At 36.5% G+C, this 12,647-nt stretch overlaps 1 protein-coding gene across 4 annotated transcripts in view; it reads right to left on the bottom strand.

Annotated features, from left to right (window-relative positions):
• The window catches only part of fgf14 (fibroblast growth factor 14), a 256,567-nt gene that overhangs the window by 108,201 nt on the left and 135,719 nt on the right, over positions 1-12,647 (bottom strand). The gene's annotated exons all lie outside the window — the stretch shown is intronic.

Below are 12,647 nucleotides of genomic sequence, written 5' to 3'. Positions count from 1 at the left end.
CTGATATTTAAATGTGCACGCTGTACATTCAAAATCTATATGTTTTTCGTGCATTTCGTTTTTTTTTTTCTCCGTTCGGATTTTGTCACTGTTTCGGCAACGAAACAATGTGCATTACGATGCGTTACTACGTTGGTTGAATGACGCAAGAAAAGTCAGAGACAATGTGAGAGAAGAGTGTTGTGACGCTGTGGCAAACATGATGCTAGGCAAGATGGCTCCAATATTTCCTGACTGTAGCCGACAGCCTACCATCTACGACTGGATATCAAATGCTTATAGAACTACTTGCGAAATGACAGATGGCGGCGTTAATAAACAGCTGCCATTTTGAAGCAGTAGACTTCTCAGAAAGGCTCTGTTGTAGTGGACCTTTCCTTGCGAACTTAAGTAACTTTTTATCTAAAATACTCCTAAATCGGCAAAATCTTGAATCTATCTTTAAATGATGAAACATTTTTAAAACTTTCACATGTCGAAAGTAGACAGAAGGGAACTAATGCAAAAAAAGTAGCAATTTTAACAACTTTAACATTTGATTCACATTAAAAGATTTCCAAACATAGCAAAGGTTACTGTGTTTTATTCATTTATTTATTTATTAAATGAAAAAAAAAACATGAAAGCTAACACTAGTTACTTAGCCAAGTAACTAGTTACTCTTACCTTCAGGTAACTGAGTTACTAACTCAATTGCTTTTTGGGAGAAATAATTTGTAACTAATTACTTTTTAAAAGTAAGATTAACAACACTGGTCATAAAGATGAAGTCTGCAGAATGAAAAGTGACAAAAGTGAAGATTTCATTCTGCCAATTTGTTGCTGAACACAATTTGCATTTTGCTGATCATTTCTCAGAATTAGCAAAAGAAATGTTCCCTGACTCAAAGATTGCATCGGTAAGTTCATTTTATCAATTGACCTTTTTAATTTATAATTGGACACACTAAGGAACTACCTTCAACATATGCGGATTTTAAGGGGGGGCCAGGCCCCCCCTGGTGGCCGAAAAGTGTCATTGCATGTAATTGACTTTCCTATATATACAAAAGTTGTAAAGCAATAAAACTGCAAACAAAAATAAATGAAATGAGCAAAAAATATATTTTTATAATAGGTCAAAAGTATTTTTCGAACAGATCATGTGACTAGCAACTTAGACGGTCATTTGCTTTGCGTATAATTTTCCCAAAAGAAAAAAATTAGGGGAGGGCAATTTTATTTTTCAAATGATTTTTTTTTTCTTTGATTGAAAAAAAAAAAATTATATACATATATATATATATATATATATATATATATATATATATATATATATATATATATAGATATATATATATATATATATTTTTTTTTTTTTTTTTGATTGAAGCAACTTTTTGGGGATTGAATGATTTGGACACAAATGTCCTACCCATATTATGGCCCAAACACAAAAAGGATTGCATCAATCAAAGAAATCTTTTTCGCTGAAAAATTGAGTGTTCAAATGCAAATTTTTCAATCTCAAATATTTTTTTGCATTCATAAAATTTCTCTATGATTGAAATTTTCCTTTTCTTTTTTCTGATAGAAGTGATTTTTGTTTTTGAAAATATATATATTTTTTGAATCAACTTATTCTTTGATTGAATAATAAAGACAAAAATATCCTAGCCAAAATGTGGCCCAAACAAAAATAACATTACTTCAACCAAAAAAGTTGCTTCAATCAAAAAAAAAAAAAAAAAAAATCAAAGAAAAAAAGCTTTCACATACATTGAGTTTCAAATTTATTTTTGCATTCAAAGTTTCAGACACATTTTTTTTTTCTTTTTTTGATTGAAGCGACTTTTTTTTGGGTTGAAATTATATATTTTGATTGAAGCAACTTTTTTTTTTTAATTGAACCAACTTTTTTTTTATTGAATAATCAAGACACAAATCGACCTCCATATGGCTCCGCCCAGGGGATGCAATTTTTGACTAGGGTAACTACATCGGCACGACACCGGCGGGCGTACTATATTCAATGGATGATGATCTTGGCGAAAAGTATTGCCTAAGCAGCCTGATTTAGAATTCCCCTCAAGAAAGATGAAAAAAAAAAACGCTCATTGTCAATTTATTAGTATAAATATTCTTGTAAGTTAATTTTATTGCTGACACTGTGTTTCTGAGTCATCAAGTTGTGCCCCCTCGCCACAAACGTCAACCTCCACCTATGCCTTCAAGTCAAACTGAATTGCGAGCTGAAGTGCAGCCATCAAAAGAAATGATAGAAATGATAGAAAAAAAGTGCTACATACGTACAATTATAACAAAAGTCACTGTTAAATTTTAGTAATCATGATGTAGCTGAAGATATTGATTGTTCTTTGATTGCACCAGGTTATGTGTTACAATATTACCAATAAATTCATATTATTTTAAAAATTGAGTTTTATTTTTGTTTCGTATTGCACGCTATATAGAACGTTGTAAGATTAGTCACCAATTTGCAAGGCCATACGACACTATTTGTAAGATTGCCAACGGCCTCGGGTTGACAGGTATGATCAATTGTCAACTTGTTTTGGGTGAGCCTTCTTTTACATTAAAAGTCCCAGAGAATTCTGGTACTCCTACTAGTCCCAAACAATGGCCGATATGGCCTCTCCCCCGGAAAACCCAGAGGTGGCAAAAATGACCCAAGTGCTTTTGAATTGGCAAGTCGTTGTCGGACAGACAACAGCCGTTCATATGGAAATGCAACCACTAGAAATACATTAACTTCAGACACAATGACCACAATCCATACTCCATGCCCCTGATTCAGTCCTTCTAAACTATAGACACAATTCCTGTTTTACACTCAAATTGCAGTTCTAAAATGCTTTTTTTTTTCTTCTTCAAAACAATGTACACATTTGGGCCATTCTTTCTGTCGTTATGTGTGGAGTATAGGAGAAATGAATTAAAAAATGTGTAAAATGTATCAAACTTCATAAATAAATGTAATTAAATAAATGTAGCTTGACTTGAACTGACACAAACTATCACATGAGTCACGGAGGAGAGGCCAAATCGGCCATTGCTAGGGAATATTAGGAGTGTTTGTCTTGGGAAAGACAAGTCGGCCTTTGCTGGGTTTTCTAGTGTTAAACCTTTCAAAATGGAGTCAGTACAAGGGGTTAAGACCAGGGGTGAAGGTGGGCCAGAACAGTCAGAAACGCAGTTCCTGTATAAGATTCAGGGTCAGAACGCAGTTCCGGTAAAAGATTCAGGGCCGGAATGCTGTTCTGGTACACTGTGCTTTGATTCCGAAATTATGACAGCAACTGTCAAAACACTATGTAAAAAAAAAAAAAAAAAAAAAGTGAATGTTTACATTAACTTCAATTTTAATATATATCCTATGTTCTTAATTGAGATTTGGCATTTAGTATGTGAGGAAATCAGGGAAAATAAAAATTAGAAGATGGAGGATGGGGTTATTGCTGTTTTTGTTAACTTTTATTGTGCAAAACATTGAAAAAAATAAAACTTAGAATGGAAATTAAATTAATAACATTTCTGGCTCCGTGGCGACCTTCACGTCGGAGAGTTCCGGCAAGAAATTCTAGCCACTTTCACCCCTGGTTAAGACTAAGGTGAACGCGCAGACTTTGGCCTTTTGGCTGGGATGTCGAAGTCCCGCCGGCCCGGGTCATTGGAGTTGCCTATGAACGGAACTCGTTCGTAACCCGGAGACTACCGACCTAGCCCTTAGAGCCAATCCTTGTCCCGAAGTTACGGATCTGACTGGGCTCACGCAGTAACCTGCTGTGATTTCCGGTTTTCACGTGTCCGCCCGACGCCGCTGCCCTCACCTACAGTTCTCCCCTGGCCGCCATGTTTTCATGAAATAAATTGAGGTCAATTACAGGAGGTGAAAATGAAGAACCAGACCCTAATGACGTCTGTAAAGGCTAACATAACTGCCCCGGGCCATTAACTGAGGTGACATCAACCTCTTGATGGAGCACGTCAAAGAAAATATAACGTACGAGACATTTATGGAACACCGATGGCGACATTTTGCCAATGAGGTGACAGTGATATGAATGATGTCGTTTCACTCCGTACGTAGAGTAATAGCTTTTAGCTCTAGGCTTAGATTTCACTCAGCAGCAGATCAATTTGAGAGTAAATAGAGATGAGATTCTTTTGTGACATTTTTGTTTGTGTTGTGACATTTGTTTCATGGAAAAGATGTCCCTCGGCTCAAGAATGACTCAACTGGAGTAAAAACTCCAGGAAAAAAAAACATCATAATAACTGGCTGCAGATGCTGTTCTAGCATTGAGCCACTAGAGGACAGTGCGGCGCTCAGCAGGACCTGAGAGAAGTCAACAAATACACACACTTTGGCTCTCTCCCTTCTCATAAAAGACTACAAGCCTCATGGTCGACGAAACAAGCAAAAGGGGGCAACCTCTAAATGGAAATCCATCAAGTCCAATTTGCTCAGGGCCAACACAGCGTGGAGCGATATCATGAATTAAACATGGATCAAATATATCCGATGGAGGAAAAAATAAGCGCTGTCTCCAGACTGGATTTTACAGTTTAATCGTGTCCTGGCGCTAAAATAAGAACAACAACAAAAGACAAGAAGCCTTCGAGTGGTCATTAACATGTCACGTTACGCTCACTGTGTTTTGACATCCACGACATTTCACTCTTGATCAAATCTATCAAGCTTATCGTTTCATTTAATAAGGCTTCCACGGTTGTGACAAGCGATGAACTACTGAGAAGCTCTGACTGTGTATAATATAATATGTGGCAATGAGGGGTGCACCTAACTATTATTTTTATAATCGATTAATCAGACTATTAATTAAATGACACTTATTTCAATTACCTTTATATTTTAACAAAGGCTGTCAAACGATTAAAATTTTTAATCGAGTTAATTACAGCTTAAAAATTAATCGTAATTCAAACCATCTATAAAATATGCCTTATTTTTCTGTAAATTATTGTTGGAATGGAAAGATAAGACACAAGATGGAGATATGCATTCAACGTACTGTACATAAGTACGATATTTGATTATTATAACAATAAATCAACAAGATGGCATTAACATTAACATTCTGTTAAAGCGACCCATGGATAGAAAGACTTGTAGCTCTTAAAAGATAAATGTTAGTACAAGTGATAGAAATTTTATATTAAAACTAGGGCTGTCAAACGATTAAAATTTTTAATCGAGTTAATTACAGCTTAAAAATTAATTTATCGTAATTAATCGCAATTAATCGCAATTCAAACCATCTATAAAATATGCCATATTTTTCTGTAAATTATATATATATTCTGTAAAATAAATTGTTGGAATGGAAAGATAAGACATAAGATGGATATATACATTCCACATACGGTACATAAGGACTGTAGTGGACATTTCACTCTACTGTCATTTAATATCTGTATGCTGTCCTCACTCCGAAGCGTCTACTTTTTCCAAAGCTAGACAGCTAGTGAACGACGCCTTAATAATCAGACTTCTTCCTTTTTCGTCTGATTTATTAATAAAATAGCCTCAAACCATTGTCCTCTTTAGACCGTCATAAAACTACAAAAAAAAAGTACACAAGCATTGCATTAGCAACATTAGCTTAGCACGCTATACAGGTTTACTAAACATAAACAAAAAGCGTCTCATACAAAAAAATAGAACATTTCGCTTACTAACATAATATGTACATTCTTTACAACAACCATACTTAAGGACAAATCTTGTCCAAGGATCATATAAGCACAACATTACAACGTAGGCGTCAGCCCGAGACGTCGTGCAGGCATATTGAACTGGCAAGAAAACAATAAACCATGTCGCAAAGCGACCACAAGAGTTCGCTGTAAGACCGCAAAAAAAGCAGAATACTGTCTGAGTGGGACATGTGCGTTAATTGCGTCAAATATTTTAACGTGATTAATTTAAAAAATTAATTACCGCGCGTTAACACGATAATTTTGACAGCCCTAATTAAAACACCTCTTAAACCTCTTAATGTTCTCGTTTTAATAACGTTTGTAAAATTTTTAGGGCTATCAAAATTATCGCGTTAACGGGCGGTAATTAATTTTTTTAATTAATCACGTTAAAATATTTGACGCAATTAACGCACATGCCCCGCTCAGATTAAAATGTCAGCAGTGTCATGGCCACTTGTTACTTGCGTTTTTTGTCTTCCTCTGCTGGCGCTTTGGTGCGACTGATTATATGGGTTTAAGCACCATGAGAATTGTGTAATTATTGACATCAACAATGGCGAGCTACTAGTTTAGTTTTTGATATAAAATTTTACAAATTTTATTAAAACGAAAACATTAAGAGGGGTTTTGATATCAAATTTCTATAACTTGTAGTAACATTTATCTTTTAAGAACTAAAAGTCTTTCTATCCATGGATCGCTTTAACAGAATGTTAATGTTAATGCCATCTTGTTGATTTATTGTTATAATAAACAAATACAATACTTATGTACAGTATGTTGAATGTATATATCCGTCTTATGTCTTATCTTTCCATTCCAACAATAATTTACAGAAAAATATGGCATATTTTATTGATGGCTTGAATTGCAATTAATTACGATTAATTAATTTTTAAGCTGTGATTAATTCGATTAAAAATTTTAATGGTTTGACAGCCCTAAAAATTGTCAATCAAAAAATAAACTAGTAGCCCGCCATTGTTGATGTCAATAATTACACAATGTTCCTGTGCTTAAGCCCATAAAATCAGTCGCACCCAAGCGCCAGCAGAGGGCGGAAAAACTCCAAAAAACACAAGTAACAAGTTGGCATTGCACTATGCTGTCATTTTAATCTGTTTGAGTGGGGCATGTGCGTTAATTGCGTCAAATATTTTAACGTGATTAATTTAAAAAATTAATTACCGCCCGTTAACGCGATAATTTTGACAGCCCTAATTTTAACTTGAAGTTGTTTTAAGCATGTTGTGAGTAACAATGACGACAAAATAGATGACTATTTTGCTCAAAAATAATATTTTATTACAGCTTCCTGAGTTAGCTGTACTATAGTCTACAACTGTACTGTTCTAAGTACATAAAACGTGTTAAAGTGCTTAATAATGGTTCTCAGCATAAAACAAAAATAATTTTTAAGGACACAAATCAGAAAAAAGTCATTTATATTCACAGTTCATTCACATAAAAATTGCTGCTGATTGACATTTATTTCTTGTGGGCAAAGCAGTGCTATACAGTTCTGGCCAAAAGTATTGGCATCCCTGCAATTCTGTCAGATAATGCTCAATTTCTCCCAGAAAATGATTGCAATTACAAATGCTTTATTTGTAATATCATAAATTATTTTGCCTGCAATTAGAAAATCCCAAAAGAGAATACAAAAAAAATTTAAATATTATTATTTCACACAAAACTCCAAAATTGGGCCAGACAAAAGTATTAGCACCCTTTGAAAAATCATGTGATGCTTCTCTAATTTGTGTATTTATCAGCACTAAATCACACTTGTAGCCAGTTAAAATGGATTAAAGTTGACTCAACCTCTGTCCTTGTGTGTACCACATTGAACATGGAGAAAAGAAAGAAGACCAAAGAACTGTCTGAGGACATCAGAAGCAAAATTGTGAGGAAGCATGGGCAATCTAAGGGCTACAAGTCCATCTCCAGATACCTGAATGTTCCTGTGTCTACCGTGCGCAGTGTCATCAATAAGTGTAAAGCCCATGGCACTGTTGCTAACCTCCTTAAATGTGGATGGAAAAGAAAAATTGACGAGAGATTTCAACCAAAGATTGTGCGAATGGTGGATAAAAAACTTCAACGAGCATCCAAACAAGTTAAAGCTGTCCCGCAGTCTGAAGGTACAACAGTGTCAACCCGTACTATCCGTCGGCGTCTGGATAAAAAAGGGACTCTATGGTAGGATACCCAGGAATACCCCACTTCTGACCCAGAGACATAAAAAAGCAAGGCTGGAGTTTGCCAAAATTTAGCTAAGAAAGAATGTCCTCTGGTCAGATGAGACAAAAGTGGAGCTTTTTGAGAAAAGGCATCAACATAGAGTTTACAGGAAAAAAAAAATGAGGCCTTCAAAGAAAAGAACACGGTCCCCACAAGCAAACATGGCAGAGGTTTTGGGGCTGCTTTGCTGCCTCTGGCACTGGACTGCTTGACCGTGTGCATGGCATTATGAAGTCTGAAGACTACCAACAAATTTTGCAGTACCAGGAACTCGGGAAGACAGGTGGTGTGTGGACCCAAGCGCAGGGAAAGGGAAGCGAGGCAAAAAGGTGGTGCAAAAGTAATTTAATTAAAGCTGACAGAAAAACAAAGTACAAACCAAAACTGAGGTGATCCCAAAAACAAAGTAGCAAACAAAACCCAGGGTATTGGCAAAAGACTGATCTCAAAAACTCACTAGGCAGAGGAACACATTGGCTGGGGCGCAGGAACGGACAATGATCAACGTTGGCATGAACGAAGACATTAACAATGACGCAACAAGGAGTGAAAAGAAACTGGGAGCTTATACTGTATACACACACGCAGACAAGAGGTAACGAAACAACGGGGAACAGCTGGGTGACACAGGAGGATGTAGTGTGGAGGATACACTAGGAGCAGGTACAACAGGTGAAATCAATGGGCAATCACAGGGACACACGAGGAGGTAACCAACTCAAAACCTAACAGCAGTATAATGTAGGAGCCAGTGTGAGAAGCTGGGTCTCCCTCAGAGGTCAGGGGTCTTCCAGCAGGACAATGACCCAAAACACACTTGAAAAAGCAATAGAAAATGGTTTGAGAGAAAGCACTGGAAACGTGACCAGCAATGAGTCCAGACCTGAATCCCATAGAACACCTGTGGAGAGATCTGAAAATGGCACCCTTCAAATCTCAGAGACCTGGAGCAGTTGGCCACAGAAGAATGATCTAAAATTCCAGCAGAGCATTGTATGAATCTCTTTGATGGATACCGGAAGTAGTTGTTGGTAGTTATTTTGTCGAAAGGTTGTGCTAACAAGTATTAAGCTGAGGGTGCCAATACTAGTCCGACCCATTTTTTGAGTTTTGTGTAAAATGATGATGATTTAATTTTTTCCCATTCTCTTTAGTGTTTTTTTTTTTTTTTTTTTTAACTGCAAGCATTTTAACTGGCTACAAGTGTGATTTAGTGCTGATAAATACACAAATTAGAGAAGCATCACATGATTTTTCAAAGGGTGCTAATACTTTTGTCCGGCCCAATTTTGGAGTTTTGTGTGAAATAATAATATTATTTTTTTTTTTGTATTCTCTTTTGGGATTTTCTAATTGCAGGCAAAATAATTGATGATATTACTACCAAAGCATATGTAAATGCAATCATTTTCCGGGAGAAATTGAGCATTATTAGACAGAATTGCAGGGGTGCCAATACTTTTGGCCAGCACTGTATATGCCTAAGGGAGATGCCTAATTTGGTTTTAGGTCATTAGCGGTTTGGTTTTGAAAATATTTGAATTTTAAGTTTTTGAAAATAGGCCCCCTACGGATCGGCCCAAGTCAACTGATAGTGAAGTCTATGTGTCGATATACACAAAAGTGTCCTTTTCCCTTTAGAAAAAAAAAAAAAAAATCAAAACAAAACTAGATCATTTGCCGTTCTATAATCCGAGTTGTTGCTCCGACGTGAACAAGCGAGAGCCGTATCGATCACTAAATGCTAATGTCTGCTCCGGACACTAAATTCACACGGACAGAGCAGCCGGCGTAATAATAGTATCATCCTGCACCTCTCACTGACGGCTATTGGAAACCGTGTCCTCAGGCTATGATCTACTGTATGTACGGGCCTCTGTTACATAACGTGGAAATTGGCATCACATACTCTTAGATAATGACGCCCACTTTTTGATTGACTCGACCAGAAATGTAACAACACGATGTTATGGACACTTTCGATGCTATTGATGATAGATGTGCAATCACGTGGCTCTTAAAAAAGTCAATTCCAACTCTTTAAATGAGTTTATAGCTAGTATGATTACAGTATATACAGTATACTTTAGGGCTGTCAAATGATTAAAATTTTTAATCGAGTTAATCACAGCTTAAAAACTAATTATTCGTAATTAATCACAATTCAAACCATCTCTAAAATATGCCATATTTTTCTGTAAATTATTGTTGGAATGGAAAGATCAGACACAAAATGGATATATACATTCAACATACGGTACATACAGTGGGGAGAACAAGTATTTGATACACTGCCAATGTTTTCCCCACTGTAAGTACTGTATTTGTTTATTATAACAATAAATCAACAAGATGGCATTAACATTATTAGCATTCTCTTTAAGCGATCCATGGATAGAAAGACTTGTAGCTCTTAAAAGATAAATGTTAGTACAAGTTATACTAATTTTATTTTAAAACCCCCTCAATGTTTTCGTTTTAATCAAATTTGTAAAAATTTCAATCAAAAATATAAACTAGTAGCTAGCCATTGGCACATGGGCTCCCTGCCGTTCTTCCACAGCATCTGAAACTACGTAAGGTAGTGATTGGAATACACCACAAGGTTTCACAATGGTGAGTTTTAAATTAATTAGAGATCTAGCCAACGAGTGTGTTTCGCCCCTCGACTGAAGCCGTAGTTTCCGGGTTCATTGTACCATACGTTCATTTGAGTATTGGCTTCACAACGTACGAGACCTCTGATAGTTTGTATATTGTGACTAAATATAGCCATCCAGTGTTTTTGTTGAGCTAAACAAAATATTTGAATAGTTTGACCAAAGCCTGAGTAAGTTTTATGTGTATTTTGCATCTGCAGCTATTTTGATTGGGAATGCCAGTCCTCTTTGCATTGTTGTTTAACTGTGTGAGAATAGGGCCTCATTAATACAGATTTAAGCGCTTTTCATTTTGTGAACATAATTTTTTTGGGGGGGGGATATTATTTTTGTTGTGCTTTCACTAAATGATACTTATGTTTGTTGTTAAGAAGTTGCCGAAGCTTATGCCAATAAACGGCGCGGTCCAATGAACGCCTGTGTCCACTCGCCTTTTGTAATTTTCTGATATAGAGTTATCCGAGGCACCCTGAAGTGCACGCGGCGTCAATGTTGTTTACTCACATGATGCAGGAGTGAGTTAGAGTTACGGCCTGCCGAGGGCTGCAAGCTGTGTTAATGTTGAAGCTGGATGTGCTAATAAAGAAAGAAATGTCGCGTGTGGTATACCTTTGTTAAGAAAAAGCACAAAACAAGACACCTTTCTCTGCCTCTTAGCTCTCAATGTGCAAAAAAACGGCATCATTGTAATCTGTTTGAGTCAATGCATGAGCGGGTCATTCCGCGCACGCATTAAATGCATCAAATATTTTAACATGATTAATTTAAAAAAAAAATTACCGTCGGTTAACGCGATAAATTTGCCAGCACTAATATATATATATATATGAGCATGCATACATAGATACAGTGGTATGAAAAAGTATCTGAACCTTTTGGAATTTTTCACATTTCTGCATAAAATCATCAAATGTGATTTGATCTTTGTCAAAATCACACAAAATCATATTCTAATGAGGACAGAATGTAAACAATGACAGAAGGGGGAAAATAAGTGAACCATCATAATTAATATTTTGTGGCCCCCTCTTTGGCAGCAATAACTTCAACCAGACGCTTCCTGTAGCTGCAGATCAGTCTGGCACATCGATCAGGACTTGGCCCAGTCTTTTCTACAAAACTGCTATAGTTCAGTCAGATTTCTGGTATGTCTGGCATGAATCGCTGTCTTTAGATCATGCCACAGCATCTCAATGGGGTACAAGTCTGGATTTTGACTTGGCCACTCCAGAACGTGTATTTTGTTCTTTTGAAACCATTCTGAAGTTGATTTACCTCTTTGTTTTGAATCATTGCCTTGTTGCAGAGATCCTCTTTTTAGCTTCAACTGCATGACAGACAGCTTCAGGTTTTTCTGCAAAACATCCTGATAAACTTTAGAATTCATTTTTCATCAATGATTGGAAGTTGTCCAGGCCTTGAGGTAGCAAAACAGCCCCAAATCATGATGCTCCCTCCACCATGCTTCACGGTGGGGATGAGGTGTTGATGTTGGTGAGCTATTCCATTTTTCCTCCACACATGAGATTGTTTGTTAGTCCCAAACAAATCAACTTTGGTTTCATCAGTCAAAAAAATATTTTGCCAAAACTTCTGTGGTGTGTCCAGGTGCCTTTTTGCAAACATTAAACGGGCAACAATGTTTTTTTTTTTAGACAGGAATGGCTTTCTCCGTGAAGTCCTCCCATGAACACAATTCTTCACCACAGTTTTACATATAATTGATGTGTGCACAGAGATATTAGACTGTGCCAGTGATTTCTGTAAGTCTTTAGCAGAACCTGTAGGGTTATTATTTTTACCTGTCTGAGTATTCTGCGCTAAACTCTTGGCATCATCTTTGGTGGACGGCCACTCCTTGGGAGAGAAACAACAGTGCCAATTTTTCTCCATTTGTAGACAACTTCTCTCACTGTCAGTTGATGAACATCCAGACTTTTAGAGATGGTTTTGTATCCTTTCCCAGCTTTGTACAAATCAATAATCCTTGATCTCTTGTCTTCAGACAGCTCTTTT

This window comes from Corythoichthys intestinalis, chromosome 12 (assembly GCF_030265065.1).
Source record: "Corythoichthys intestinalis isolate RoL2023-P3 chromosome 12, ASM3026506v1, whole genome shotgun sequence".
Classification (NCBI taxonomy): domain Eukaryota; kingdom Metazoa; phylum Chordata; class Actinopteri; order Syngnathiformes; family Syngnathidae; genus Corythoichthys; species Corythoichthys intestinalis.
The sequence above is the reverse complement of the archived record's forward strand: the minus strand, read 5'-3'. Positions and strand labels throughout refer to the sequence as shown.